The sequence below is a fragment of the Puma concolor genome, chromosome C1 (genome assembly GCF_028749965.1).
Source record: "Puma concolor isolate L17-30 chromosome C1, mPumCon1.1.hap2, whole genome shotgun sequence".
Classification (NCBI taxonomy): Eukaryota; Metazoa; Chordata; class Mammalia; order Carnivora; family Felidae; genus Puma; species Puma concolor.
The window spans coordinates 98,436,907-98,451,756 of record NC_141674.1 but is presented as its reverse complement, the minus strand read 5'-3'; the positions used below and the strand labels follow the sequence as shown (position 1 = coordinate 98,451,756).

The 14,850-nt window shown below is 37.3% G+C and overlaps 1 protein-coding gene and 1 pseudogene across 2 annotated transcripts in view; one reads left to right on the top strand and one right to left on the bottom strand.

The window, feature by feature from the left end:
* The window catches only part of DENND2C (DENN domain containing 2C), a 90,548-nt gene that overhangs the window by 34,342 nt on the left and 41,356 nt on the right, over positions 1–14,850 (top strand). The window lies entirely within an intron of this gene.
* LOC147578271 (cytochrome c oxidase subunit 7C, mitochondrial pseudogene) lies at positions 3,663–3,979 on the bottom strand (annotated as a pseudogene).

Sequence of the window (14,850 nt, the reverse complement as noted above, 5' to 3'; positions counted from 1 at the left end):
TTAATGTATCTTATCTAGCATACATTCACTGTTTCCAAAAGGTCTGGAATTCATTACAAATATGAACCCTTGTTAAGTCCTTTGTCCCCAAGCAGTGTGCCTTATGTGAAAATTGAAAAGAAGATTGTTTTGCTGAAAATTAAATTGTCCCCAAAGTAAATTCACTGTGTTTGGATTTTGTTTACTTTAGTAACAAATTTATTTATGCTATTTAATTGATTGTCACTTGATTATTAAGGATACAGAAGACCAGTAGCACCTGCTCTGAGGAGACCATTTGTTTTTGAGTTTGATGTTGGCATTGTTTTCCCTTAAAGCATTCAGATTCAAGGGGTGCCTGGGTGACTTAGTCGGTTAAGCATCCTACCTCAGTTCAGGTCATGATTTCATGGTTCGTGAATTCGAGCCCCACATCAGGCTCTGTCCTAATAGTGCAGACCCTGCTTGGGATTCTCTTTCTCTCCCTCTCTCCTTCTCTCCCTCTGACCCTCCCCCACTTTCATCCTGTCTCTGTCTCTCTCTAAATAACTTTAAAAAAAAGCTCTCAGATTCAGGAAATTAAATCCTGTTGCCTCTTTTTTTTTTTTTTTTCTTTTTTCTTTTTCAGATGAAAAACAATTGGAGAGCTGAGTGACTCTGGCTCTGGCAGAGGAAAAGGAAGTTGCAATTAACTGTCATATTTTTATTTTATTTTATTTTATTTTATTTTACTTAAAACTTTTTAATGTTTATTTATTTTTGAGAGAGAGTTAGAGCATGAGCAGAGGGAGGGGCAGAAAGAGAGGGAGACACAGAATCTGAAACAGGCTTCAGGCTCTGAGCTGTCAGCACAGGGCCCAAAGCAGGGCTCTAACCCACAGACGAGATCATGACCTGAGCTGAAGTCAGATGCTGAACCAACTGAGCCACCCAGGCATCCCAACTGTCAAATGTCAAATTTTTAATAGTAGGTGTGATATAGAACACTTTGGGATTTGTAACCTACAAATTAATTGTTTTATTTTTTGTTTTTTTATTAGAGAGAGAAGAAAAGCATGAGTAGGGGAGAGGGGTAGCAGGAAAGGGAGAGAGAGAGAGAGAGAGAGAGAGAGAGAGAGAGAGAGAGAGAGAGAATCTTAAGCAGGCTCCATGCTCAGTGCAGAGCCCAATGCAGGGCTTGATCCCATGACCGTAGGATCATGACGTGAGCCGAAATCAAAATCAGATGCTCAACTGACTGAGCCACCCAGGCGCCCCTATTTTTTTTTTTTCAAAGTAATCTCTATACCCAACTCAACCGTGAGATCAAAAGTCAGATGGATGCTCTACCGACTGAGCTGGCCAGGTGCCCCAAGATATAATTTCATATGCACCCATTTTAAGTGTATGGGAAATTAGTTTTGACAAATGTATACACCTAACAAGATATATAATATTTTCATCTCCCCCCAAAAAGTTCCCTATACTCTTTTGTAGTTAGTTCTCAACCCCTGGCCCTAGACAATCACAGATTTGCTTTTTTTCATTATAGATTAATTTTGGCTGTTCTTGAATTTTATATAAATGGAATCATACTATATGTACTTTTTTGTTTCTGCATATTTTTGTGAGATGTCCACATTGTGCATATTGTTCGTTCTGTTCCTTTTTATTGCTGAGGAATATCCTTTTGTATGAATACATTATAATTTGTGCATTCACTTGTTGATGGCCTTTGGTTATTTCTAGTTAGGGCTATTCACGTAGAAGTATGTGTGTAAACATAACATTTTCTTTCATAGGAAGTACCTACAAGTGAAATTGCTACTTCATTTGGCAATCATATGTTTAATTTAATTTAATTTAATTTAATTTTTAATTTTTTTTTTTTTACATTTATTTATTTTTGAGAGACAGAGACAGAGCACAAGTGGGGGAGGGGCAGAGAGAGAGAGGAAGACACAGAATCCAAAGCAGGCTCCAGGCTCTGAGCCATCAGCACAGAGCCTGATGCGGGGCTCGAATTCATGAACCATGAGATCATGACCTGAGCTGAAGTTGGATGCTCAACCGATTGAGCCACCCAGGTACCCCGTTATGTTTAATTTTATAAGAAACTGCCAAACTGTTTTCCAAAATGGTTGTACCATATTATACCAGCAGTGTTTGAGGGCTCCAGGTGCTCTGATACTTAGTATCAGTGAGTATCTAGTGAGTATGTAGTGGTATTTCATATTTTCATTTCATGTCTTTAATGACTAGTGATAGTGTAAATCTTTTCAGGTGTTTCATTGTACGTATTGGCTACTCATAAAATCTTTTGTAAAATATCTGTTCACATCTGATGCATGTTTTTTTCTGATGCATATTTTGTTTGCCTTATCATTCATTTGTAATAGTTCCTTATATGTTATAGGTTTAAGTGCTTGTCAGATATATGTATTTTGAATATCTTCTCGCTGTTTGTGGCTTGCTGTTTCATTTTTAAAACATCTTTAGAAGAACAAAAGATCTTAATTTTGGTGAAGTTCAATTTATCAGTTTCTTGCCCCCATGATTAGTGCTTTTTGTGTCCTAGCTAAGAAATCTTTTCCTTCCCTAAAGATTTTTTTTTTCTATTTTTTCTTCTAGGAGGTTTATAGTTTTAGCTGTTAGGTTTAGGTTTATGGTATATTTCAAGTTAATTTCTTTCTTTCTTTCTCTTTCTTTCTTTCTTTCTTTCTTTCTTTCTTTCTTTCTTTCTTTCTATTTATTTATTTTGAGAGAGAGAGAGAGAGAGAGAGAGAGAGAGGGAGGGAGCGCACGAGTGGGGGAGGGACAAAGAGAGGGAGAGAGAGAATCCAAAGTACGCTCCATGCTGTCAGCACAGGGCCCAACATGGGCCCGAACTCATGAACTGTGAGATCATGACCTGAGCCAAAATCAAGTCGGCTGCTTAACTGACTAAGCCACCCACATCCCCCTTAAGTTAATTTTTGTAAATGTGTGGGTAAAGGTAGAGGTTAATTTTTTCCATAGAGATATCCATTTGTTCCAAAGCCATCTATTGAAAAGATTATTTTTCTCCAACTTTGTGGAAATCAAATGACTATGTAAAGTGAGGATCTATTTCTAGACTCTGTACTGTTGTGTTGATCCATTTGTCTCTGCTTTCACTGATGCACAGTGTCTTGATTATGGTAGCTATTTATAATGTCTTAAAATCAGTAATATATGTTCTTCAACTTTCATATTTTTAAAAAATTTTTAGGCTATTTGAGGTCCTTTGCATTTCCATATAAATTTGAGAATCAGCTTGTCAATTTCTGCAACAAAACCTCCTGTGATTTTGATTAGGATTGTGTTGAATCTACAGATCAATTTTGAGAGAATTTGTTTCTTAGCAAAATTGAATATTCTAATTCATTAATGTGATATATCTCTTTGTTTATTTAATAGTCCTTTAATTTTTTCTCTTAGTGGTATCTTGTAGTTTTCAGTGTACAAGTTTTGTACCTCAAAGTATTTGATGATTTTTGTGCTACTTTAAATGTTATTTTGCATTTCATTTTCCAATTTTCTGTTCACAGTATGTATAACATACCACTTATATGTTGACTGTGTCCTGAGACCTTGCTAAATTCTAGTAGTTTGTAATTTTAGTAACTTGTAATTTTAGATTTCTTAGGATTTTCTATGTATACAATCATGTATACTTCTTTTCCTTTTTTTTCATGCCTTAAGTTTATTTACAAACATATTGAGTATGTTGAATTTAAGAGTTTGATCCATTTTTCAAAGAGATTGTACCTCTTAAAATGCTCCTTTTCACATCTGTTTAATGGATTAATTAAAACATCCTTATTTCTTAAGCAGTTGATGTCTTACTATAAAAAAAAAAAAAGTGCAGCAAATCCCAATCCAAAGTACACAGTCACCACTTGTTTTCCACTGAAAATGACAAATTCTTCCCTAGGCCCTCCTCATAGAGGCTCCTACAGACCATAGAGGTAGTGAACTTCCAGATGTTCTGTCCCAACATAACACTGTTGGAAGTTCTGCAAAAGGCACAGAGACCCAAGGTGTTAGAAATGGCAATGCCACACCAAGCCCTCCTCTTTTCACAACATTGTTCCCTGGGCTCTTTGCCAATGTAAATACCTTTTATTTCATTTTTCTTGCCTTATTGCATTGATTATGACTTCTCATATAGTCAACAACTCATATAGTGTTGAATAAAAGCAGTGAAAGAAGACACTTGCTTTTTTCCTCCGTCTTAGGGGAAAGGTGATCAATCTTTTACCACTTGGTATGATATTGAAGTATTTTTTTCATTATTGCCCTTTATCAGATTGTGCAGTTTCTGATTTGATAGATGGGTTTTTTTTCCAATTATGAATAGATGTGAAATTTTTTCAAGTGCTTTTTTGCATCTCTAAGATATCCACAAGTGGGTTTTTTTTCTTTATCTCATAAATATGATGACTTGAAAACATTTTTTTTAATGTTTACTTAATTTTGAGAGAGACTGAGCACAAGCAGGGGAAGGGCAGAGAGAGAGGGATACACAGAACCCAAAGCAGGCTCCAGGCTCTGAGCTGTCAGACCAGACCCTGACGCAGGGCTCGAACTCATGAACCACAAGATCATGACCTGAGCCAAAGTTGGATGCTAAACTGACTGAGCCAGCCAGGTGCCCCAAATATGATGATTTTTAATGTTAAAGCAACTTTTCATTCTCTTATTAACTCTATTTAGTCATGACTTAGTATCTCTTATATTTATTTATGGATTTTATTTACTAACATTTTTAAAAGACTTTCACATTTATGTTCATGAGCTCTATTCTCTTGTTGTAGTGTCTTTGGTTCTAACTGGTAATATTGGTCTCATAAAATGAGTTGGAAAATGTTTCCTCTTCCTCTGTTTTCTGAAACAGTTTGTGTAAGATTAGTATTTCTTTCGATGTTTAATAAAATTCACCAGTGAAGTTGTCTGTACTTGGAGTTTTTATGCAAAAGATTTTAATTAAAAATTTAATTGTTAAAATAAATATAGAGGGGTGCCTGGGTGGCTCAATTGCTTAAGTGTCTGACTCTTGATTTTGGCTCAGGTCATGATCTCATGGTTTGTGGATTTGAGCCCCATGTTGGGCTCTGCACTGACAGCACAGAGCTGCTTGGGATTCTCTCTCCCTCTCTTTCTCTGTCTGCCCTTCCCCCATTCTCTGTCTGTCTGTCTGTCTGTCTCTCTTGGTCTCAAAGTAAATAAACTTAAAAAATTAAATAACATATAGAGGTACTTAGAATTTCTGTATCATCTTGTGTCTGTTTTAGCAATTTGTATCTTTTAAGGAATTTGTCCATCTCATTTAATTTATCAAATTAACTCTAATAAATTTATTTATAATCATCCTTTATATCTTTTAATGTAAAATTTGCAGTGGTGGCCCCCTTTTCATTTCTGATATTGCTAATTTGTGCTATTTCTTCTCTTTATTTGTTCAGTTCTCCTAGATGTTTATCAATTTATTGATGTTTTCAAATAACTTTTTTTGTTTCATTGATTTCTCTGTTGTTCAGTTGTTGCTATTTCATGAATATTTACATCTTATTATTTTACTTGCTTTGGGTTTAATTTATTTTTTTTTCTTCTTAAGAAACAACCTTAAATCATAATCATAATAATAATCATAACATTCAAATTTCACTATAGGATTTAGAAGGGTGTAATAATGAGAAGGATGGTACATTTTGTGCAGGATGGGCAGTAGGATCATTCAAACCGGGGTTAACCTAGAGCATTTAATCTGGAGAATAATGAAAATAATATCTTGAAACTTAATGGGATAAAAATGTGTTTTAACACTAACCAAGATATAGTATTTTCATTCATTGTTTCCAAACTCTTTTCTTTTGTAATCTAAGCATTTATTTCCAAATATGTTGGCATTTTCCAGATATCTTTTGATTATTTATATCTAATTAAGTTCCATCATGAGTTAAAGAATCATTCTCAGTATACATTCTCATGTATACTTGAATGTATATTCTGTTGTTGTTAGGTGTAGTGTTCTAAAATATCACTCAGTTTGGGGCGCCTGGGTGGCTCAGTCAGTTAAGTGTCCAACTTCAGCCCGGGCCATGATCTCCTGGTTCATGAGTTCAAGCCCCGTGTTGGTCTCTGTGCTGACAGCTCAGAGCCTGAAGCCTGCTTCTGAGTCTGTGCCTTTCTCTCTCTCTGTTCCTCCCCTGCTCACACTCTGTCTCTGTCTCTCTCTCTCTCAAAAATAAATAAAGATTAAAAAAAATTTTTTTAATAAATAAAATTATCACTCAGGTCAAGCTGATTAATGGTGGTATTCAGTCTTCTATATATTTCCTGATTTTCTGTCAGTTACTCATGAAGAGTGATGAAATCCTCAGTAAAATTACAAATTGGTCCATTTGTCTTTGGTTCTAACTTTTTTTGTTTCTTACATTTTGAAACTCTGTTATTTGGTACATGAACATTTAGGATTGTTCCATCTTCTTGATGAATTGACTCCATTTTTGTTTGAAATGTCTTTTTTTTCTTTTTTTAATCTTTTTTTAAAGATTTATTTATGTCTGTATGTATGCATTTTGAGAGAGAACATGTGTATTTGGGAGGGGCAAAGAGAGAGGGAGAGAGAGAGAATCCCAAGCAGGCTTTACCCTGTCAGCTTGGAGCCTGACATGGGGTTCAAACTTGCAGAACCATGAGATCATGACCTGAGCCAAAGCCCGGAGTCACATGCTTAACCGACTGAGCCACCCAGCTACCCCATGACATATCTTTCTCTCTTTGTCTCTGCTAATATTTCTTGCCCAGAATTCTGCTTTGTCTGATAATAATACAGTTAATCTAGTATTCTTATAACATTTACTTCAGCATTTGAATCTATTTTAACACAGCTATGTCTTCAAAGTGCAGTGTTGTTTTTTTTTTTAAGATTTTATTTTTAAGTGATCTCTAAAGCCAATGTGAGGCTCAAACCCACATGCCCCACTGAGTGAGCCAGCCAGGTGCCCCCAAAGTGTAATTTTTTATAAAAGTGCAGAGTTAGGCCTGCTTCTTTATCAAGTATGATCATCTTTGCCTTTTATTTAGAATTTACCTCATTTACATTTAACATAATTATTGGTGTGGTCAGATTTTTAACTGTACAATTTTGCTGTTCATTTTCTGTTTGTTTCACATGGTTGTTTGGTTGTTGTGGTGGTGGTTCTCTTCCTCTCCCCCAACCCCATCTTTTTATTCATTGCGTATTTTTTAGAATCCCATTCTTTTAGTGATTGCTTTAGAGTTCACAACATACAACTTTAATCCATCCCCTTCAAATAATGTACTACTTCATATATAAAGTAAGAAATTTATGGTACTATATTTCCATTTCTCTTTCCCTCCTATGTGCTTTTGTCTTAAATTTTACTCCCACATTATTACAAATTCCACAATCATTATACATTATTATTGTGTATTCCACAATACTTTAAACAATCATCTTTTAAAGAGATTAATGAGAAAAATATGTCTTTTTTATTTATGCATGTGTACCATTTTTGGTTCTCATCATTCCTTTGTTTATATCCAGATTTCCATCTGGTATCATTTTTCTTCAATTTGAGTAACTTTTTTTTAACATTTCTTATCATGTAAACAAGGGCCAGCTTCATAGGCAGACAATCAATATAGCTGTACAGCATCCTGCATTCAAAAGGGCCCTGTGAGGTTTTATGCTCTGTGGTAGCCATTTTGAAATTCTGGTAACTTAATCTTTGTATTTGTAGAGTGTTTTGTTTTTTTTTTTTTTAAAGTAATCTCTACACCCAATGTGGGACTCAAACTCACAACCCTGAGATCCAAAGTTGCATGCTCTACCAATGGAACCAGCCAGGCACCCTCAAATTTGTGTTCTCTTGGTGAAGTCTGATTGCATAATGTAGGGTGCACTGGGAGTTGGAGCTTCAATTCACACAGGGTCCTGCCTCCTGCCACTTCCTGAGGATGGGTTCCCAGCTGCCCTCTCTCCAGCTGGCCCTGCATGGCCCTTCCCTACCTATACCCTGTGACCACTGTCACTCTCTGCTCTTGGCAGAAGCCTTGTGTGTGAGGGATGAGGCTGGGCATGTACACCTCATGGTGTCTTGAAACACGGCATGACAATGGGTATCCTGCTCATGACTGGCAGCACCATGGTATATCTGATGAGCAGCCAACTGGAGGCCTTGGTTTTATGGAAGCAAGCCTATTGCCCATCGTGATCCAGATCTCAGGTGTGTTCTGGGCAGAGTTTTATAGATCCTTGGGGGCTACCTGTCTATCATGAGTTGGGGAGGCAGACCTGTGGGATGTGGAGACACCTGGCTATACTTTCCCAGACCCTGCCTCAGCCAGAGTGTGGCATATTGGTTTGGTGGCTGGCAAGAGGGAGATTCTAGCAGCCATTAGGCCCAAACAAGCATGTGCATGCCCCACATCACAGTGCTGGGCTCCCAGGTTCATGTGAGAATCTGCACTTGTTCCACAAGTATCCCTAGACCTCACAACACTCTCTTGGTTGGTTCCATACCTGAGGGAACCCTCTCTTTCTCCTTCAAATCTTCTGAATCTGACTGTGTTTGTCTCTTCCATCCAGCTTTAGGCACCCTTTAGGACAAGCCAAAAATAGGAATTTTTTATTTTCAGTGATTCTGCATATAAGTTAAATACGCTGATATTTGCATTTAAAATGACATTGCACAGCAGTGCCTGGGTGGCTCAGTCAGTTAAGCGTCTGACTCTTAGTTTCAGCTCAGGTCTTGATCTCAGGGTTGTGAGTTCAAGCCCCATTTTGGGCTCCATGCTAAGTGTGAAACCTACTTAAAAATAAATGAATAAACAAATGAACAAACAAATAAATAAATAAGGGATTGTACAACATATAGATGAATGATAAATTCATGCAAATAACTTAAATTTTTAATTTTTTTACTTAAAACATTAGATAGTAAATAAAGAACACCATGACAAATCCAAAGCCTACAGAAGAAAGGGAAAAAGCTTCATATCTACCTTTAAAGCCCTTTCCCTGCATTTGAACAAGGGGCCCCACGTTTTCAGTTTGCACTGAGACTCACAAATTGTGTTCAATACCCTGAGTACAAGTCTGCTGCTGACAAATTCTCCTAACCTTTTTCAACTGAAAATGCCTTTATTTCAACCCTAATTTTGAAGGATATGTCTAGAATTCTAGATTCCCAATCCTGTCCACCTGCCCTGCCAACACTTTAAATATTTTCCATTGTTTCCTGCTTACCTCTTTATTTCTGAATGTAATGTGTATTTTTTTTTCCTCTGGCCATTTAAGAATTTTCTCTTTATCGCTGATTTTCAGCAGCTTGATTATGGTTTGCCTTGATGAGGCCTTCTTTGTGTTTATCCTGTTTGAGATTTGTTGAGCCTCTTGGATTTATAGCTTTAGAGCTTTCATCAAGTTTAGAAAAACTTCAGCTATTGTTTTTTGAAATATTTGTTCTCTGCCTTCCTACCACCTTCACCCTGGGATTCCCACTTTATGTAAGGTGAACTGCTTGATATTGTTTCAGGGAGTATCTGGTTTTTGTTTTTGTGTTAGCACTAGGTTTGCTTCAGTTTTTGTGTTTGACATTTTCTTTCACTCCTTATTTCACTTTGTTGATCATTTCTTCTTCAGTATCTAAAATAGCGGTTCCACCCATCCAGTGACTTTTTCATTTCAGATAGGGTATTTTTAAGTTCCAGAGGTTCTGTTTGCTTTCTTTTTTTACATCTTCATTTCTCTACTGATTATTTTCGTGTTTTCTTGTAAGTTTATGAATGTATTTAAAATATTGGATCAGAAGTCTTTGGCTACTCTGTATCTGTCATTTTTGTTTCTGTTTCTATTGACTGATTTTTCTCTTGATTTTTCCCACCTTTAGTCTTCTTTACCTGTTTTGTAATTTTGAACAGATGCTGCACATTGTGAATGTTACATTGCTGAGTGTCTACATTTTGATGTCTTCATATAAAAATTACTGAGTTTAATTTGGGGGGGGTACTTCACTTATGAATAAACTTGATCCTTTTAGGGCTTTTAAAAACTTTGTTAGGGTAGCTCTAAAGTAGCATAAAGAGCATAGTAGCTCTAAAGTACAGTAAACTGTAGGGCTAGTTTAGTCCTACTGACAAGCCATGACCTCCTAACGTATCTACTGAATTCCCTGGATATTGGACAAGTCTGCTCCTCTGTAGATCATTGGAAGTTGAACATTTCCCAGACCTTTGTGAACTCTGGATATTAGTCATCTTGCAGGTCCCCTGTAGTTGTTCCTTTGCCAGTAATTTATTTCCAGCCTTGTGTAGTGTTCAACCCTGTGCATTGGCAACTTACTTTTCAAACCAAGACTCAAGAGGATCCTATGTAGATTTCTGGAGCTTTTTCTGTGTTGCTTCCTCCTTTCTGATACTCTGCCCTGAAAATTCTGTCTTCTCTAGCCCCTTCAAACTCTGATCTCTTTATCTGTAACTCAGCAAGGCTTTCATATTCTGTGCTGTTTTCTGGAAAGAACCTCCAGGGTGAAAACTGGGCCAACATAGTGCCTGCTTCATTTGTTTTTCTTCTTTCAAACACCACAGCCCTGTGTTGTCTGTTATCCAATATGTGAAAGCATTTATTTAATATATAAGTCTTATTTTATAATCCTTTATGTTGGGAAGGTGAGTCTAGTTCAGTTACTCCATCGTGGCCAGAAGTAAGAGTCTTCCTGGTCCCTTTCATCAGTTTTCTTTCTAATTGAGGTAAAATTCACATAAAAAAAATATTAATCATTTAAAAGCATACCCTTTCATCAGTTTATGGGACACCTGGGTGGCTCAGTTGATTAAATGTCTGACTCTTGATTTCTGCTCAGGGCATGATCTTACTGTCATGAGATTGAGCCCCATGGCGCAAGGAGCCTGCTTAGGATTCTCTCTCTCCCTCTCCCTTTGCCTCTTTCCCACTTGTGTGCATCCACACTCACACTCTCTCTCCCCTAAAATAAATAAACATTAAAATAAATAAGTAAAGGCATATCCTTTCATCAACTTTTAAACCAACTGTTAGAATGTTCCATATTCTTCCTATTTTGTCAGATACTTATATTTGATCAAATAAAATATTTTACAGGATTTGGAGCAAGACACTCTCCCATATAAGACTTGAGTTAGTAAAATAGAGCGTCAGTATTCTCTTTCCCAAAGAGTATTTCACTTACCCGAATGGATTCAAATGGGTTTCTTTTAATATGCTGGAATCAGAATCTTATATATGATAAGTTATAGTATACATTACATTTTAAAATGATAAACTACAGTTGATGGGTTTCTTGGGTGAAGTAAATATTCAGAAAAGAAAAAAAATAAAAACAAGGAGGCATTATTAAGGATCACCTCTTTGGGAACAAAAAACAGAAAAAAGAGTTTGATTCGTATCCTTTATTTCAAGCATGCTGTTTTATTTTGAACTTTTAAATCGTGCCTGATTTTTCATATTTGTACTTCTGCTCGCTCGAGGAACTGTTTCTTCAGTTGAGATGCCCATTGTGGTTATTGAGCGCTCTACCCCCTCTTTTTGTGACTCCTCCCCGACTTCAGTAATCTTTAATGGATAGAGAAGGCTGACTCATCTGACTCATTTCATGCTATGAAGAGAAAAAAATTTTTTGAAGAATTGTTGAAGCGGTCATATTCTCTCAGTCTGTGTTTTTGTTAGATCTCTTCAAGCAAACTTGAGAAAGAAATCTCTAGGGACAAATGTGTGAGTTGGCTTTAGGGAGTTTTCTGAAGATGAAACTGTGGAGAGATCTAGGACTTGAAAACTGGGCCCCCATTTAGGGCTTAGAGTGTCCATGATAGTGGAAGTCAACACAAGAAACTGGGGAGGTGGGTGTGGGGTATAAAGGATCACACGGAGCCACATGAAGGAGGTGCTGAGGTGCAAGGTGGCTCCGAATTTAATTAGGTTAAAGTCAGACATGAGATGCCTATAGGAAAACAGCTGAGGCAATTCTTGGCTTAGTGAGCGATTCTTATTTTTTGGATGGGACAAAAACAGAACGTGTATATAGCTTATATATAAGAACAGGGAAGCCACATTATAAAGAGTTTGATCTGTCAAAACTTGGAACTATGAAATCAGATATAAAGACAGATTCTCTATACTATCTATATAGGCGGCCATCTAGAATGCATTAAAACGTTTTTGTTTTTGAAATATTTGTCCACTTTTTGAAAGCTACAGTGTATTAATACATACATTTAGGAGCAAGTAGCATTTCTCTTTATAATTCCTCCTGGGGCGCCTGGGTGGCTCAGTTGGTTAAGCATCTGACTTCAGCTCAGGTCGTGATCTCAGGGTTTGTGGGTTCAAGCCCCACGTTGGGCTCTGTGCTGACAGCTCAGAGCCTGGAGCCTGCCTCGGATTCTGTGTCTCCCTCTCTCTCTGCCCCTCCCCTGCTCATGCTGTGTCTGTCTGTCTGTCTCTCAAAAATAAATAATAAACATTTAAAAATATTTATAATTCCTGCATATGTTAGGAGTGTCCCATGTTGCTCCGCTACTCCATTGCCACTGAAACACTATCAGTGCACATCATTCATATTTGTGTGTGAATCTCATAAAGTCAGCATTTGTTGCTAGCAATTTTCAAGTTAAAAGTTTCTTTAGCCCTAAAAAAATTTTTGTTTGTTAGCTTTAGCAGATTTCATCTTTCTTCCCAGTTTGACCCATTCATACATTACATACATTCCTGCGTTACATACCTTCATGTATTAACAAAGGAAAAGTAAAGAAAACATCAACAAGGACTGCTGACAACCTCTACTGGGCTCCTAGGAGAGAGAAAAATACTGTTGACCCTTGAACGACACAGGTTTGAATTGTGTGTGTTATAATTCACTTATAGGTGGATATTTTTCTATAAATACAGTACAGTACTGTAAGTATATTTTTCTTCCTTAAATTTTCTTAGAATTTTCTTCTCTCTCTGTTTATGGTAAGAATACAGTATACAATACATAGAACATACAAAATATGTATTAATCAGCTGTTTATGTTATCATTAAGGCTTCCTGCCAACTGGAGGCTGCTTTTAGGGGGGAGTCAAAAGTTAGACGCAGATTTTCAACTCTGCGGAAGCTCATCCCGACCTCCATCAAGGATCAACTGTACTCCCATCTTGTCTATAGTGAAGAAAACCCAAGACTCAAGGACACCCTAAAACCCTTAGGAATCCTCTGTAAACATCAGAAACAACAAAAGGATTTTCAGTTTTAGCAATGAGCAATAGCTGACTGGACCTTCAAATTGTATGCGTTAGTCTTTTACTGAGAGTTCTGGGCCTGGGTGCCAGATGGTGCGGGCGGGTCACACACAGCAGGGGCTGGGAGCTGTGGTGGCAGCAGCAAAAAAAAAAAAAAAAAGAGAGAGAGAGAGAGAGAGTTCTGCAGCAACAGCTTTGGTATTTCGGGGTTTGGGAGTTTTTTTCTTCCCACTCACATTAGTTCAATTTCTTAAGGTTATGTAGAATTTTCCTGCATTGGATCCTCATCAAAGGTTATTTGCTGGCAAAGCTGGTTTTCCTAGAAACTTGTAGGAATGGTTTAAATGGAAGTTGATAGAAGTCCTGATGAGTAGCTGCCCTGCCTGGAAGAAATTGTGTGTGTGAACTGTCAGCTGCACTGACAGAACTGGGCCAAGATATTTTCCTGCCTGTTAATCAAGGCCCCACAGACAAAGCTCAAGGAAGGATGACCCCTGCCTCAGGAAGTTTTGAATCAGCTACTATTTATAACCAGTATAGTCTGACTTGAGATCAGGTCTTTGCTCACTTGATAAGAAAAGTTCTTTGCCACATTTTACATTTGAGGAAACATTTATGAGCCTAAATGAGTGAAGCCTGTATGTGAAAGGAAGGAGTGTGTCAGTGGCTGTAAGTATTTTTGCCAATTTGGGCCAAGGGTGTGGTGGCAGAGATGTGGAAAGTTCAGTCAGTGACAAAATAGGTTATTATATTTTAAAGCAGCTAATAGTTAATGGCACATTGGATGGTCTTTAGCACTGTGCAGACAGAGTCCTGTGCTGCTCACAGTAAAGCCGACATAAGAGGATGTGAAACGAGGGCTAGTGTTGTCCCCAACATAGGACAAGGGGAAGAAATCAGGTATTCACGTGCTTCCAGACTAACTGGCTCTTCCTCTGGATGCATACATAAACCTTTTAGTTATTCGAGATGTATTTCAGTGTGTGTGCACTTTTTTTAATACTCTGCTGGTCTTTGTTTCCTTAAGAGAAGGTCCCATAAAGAATTGATTTTAGGGGCGCCTGGGTGGCTCAGTTGGTTGAGCATCAGACTTCAGCTCAGGTCATGATCTCGCGGTTCACGAGTTCAAACCCCACGTCGGGTTCTGTGCTGACAGCTCAGAACCTGGAGCCTGCTTCGGATTCTGTGTCTCCCTCTCTCTCTGCCCCTCCCCTGCTTGTGCTCTGTCTCTCTCCACCTCTCAAAAATAAATAAAATGTCAAAAAAATGAAAAAAAAAAGAATGGATTTTAACATTGTATACTACTACATGTAATCTCTTATAAAACCTCAGTCTACCTAACTTTAGGAAATTAAATAAGGCAGAACATTAAAGCTGATAATTTGAGAAATATCACAAGTTAATATTTTCTCTGTATTATATCACCATCTTAGGAATGCCTTTATGGAGTTGAATTACTTAATGGATGACAGGCACATTTTTGCATGTGCAATGTAAACGAATTATTTAGGGATAGATAGAGGCAGTGTTTTAGTAGTCTTTAAATTAGGAAATTCTAAAACTGTGTTAACATATTCTTGTCTCATTTT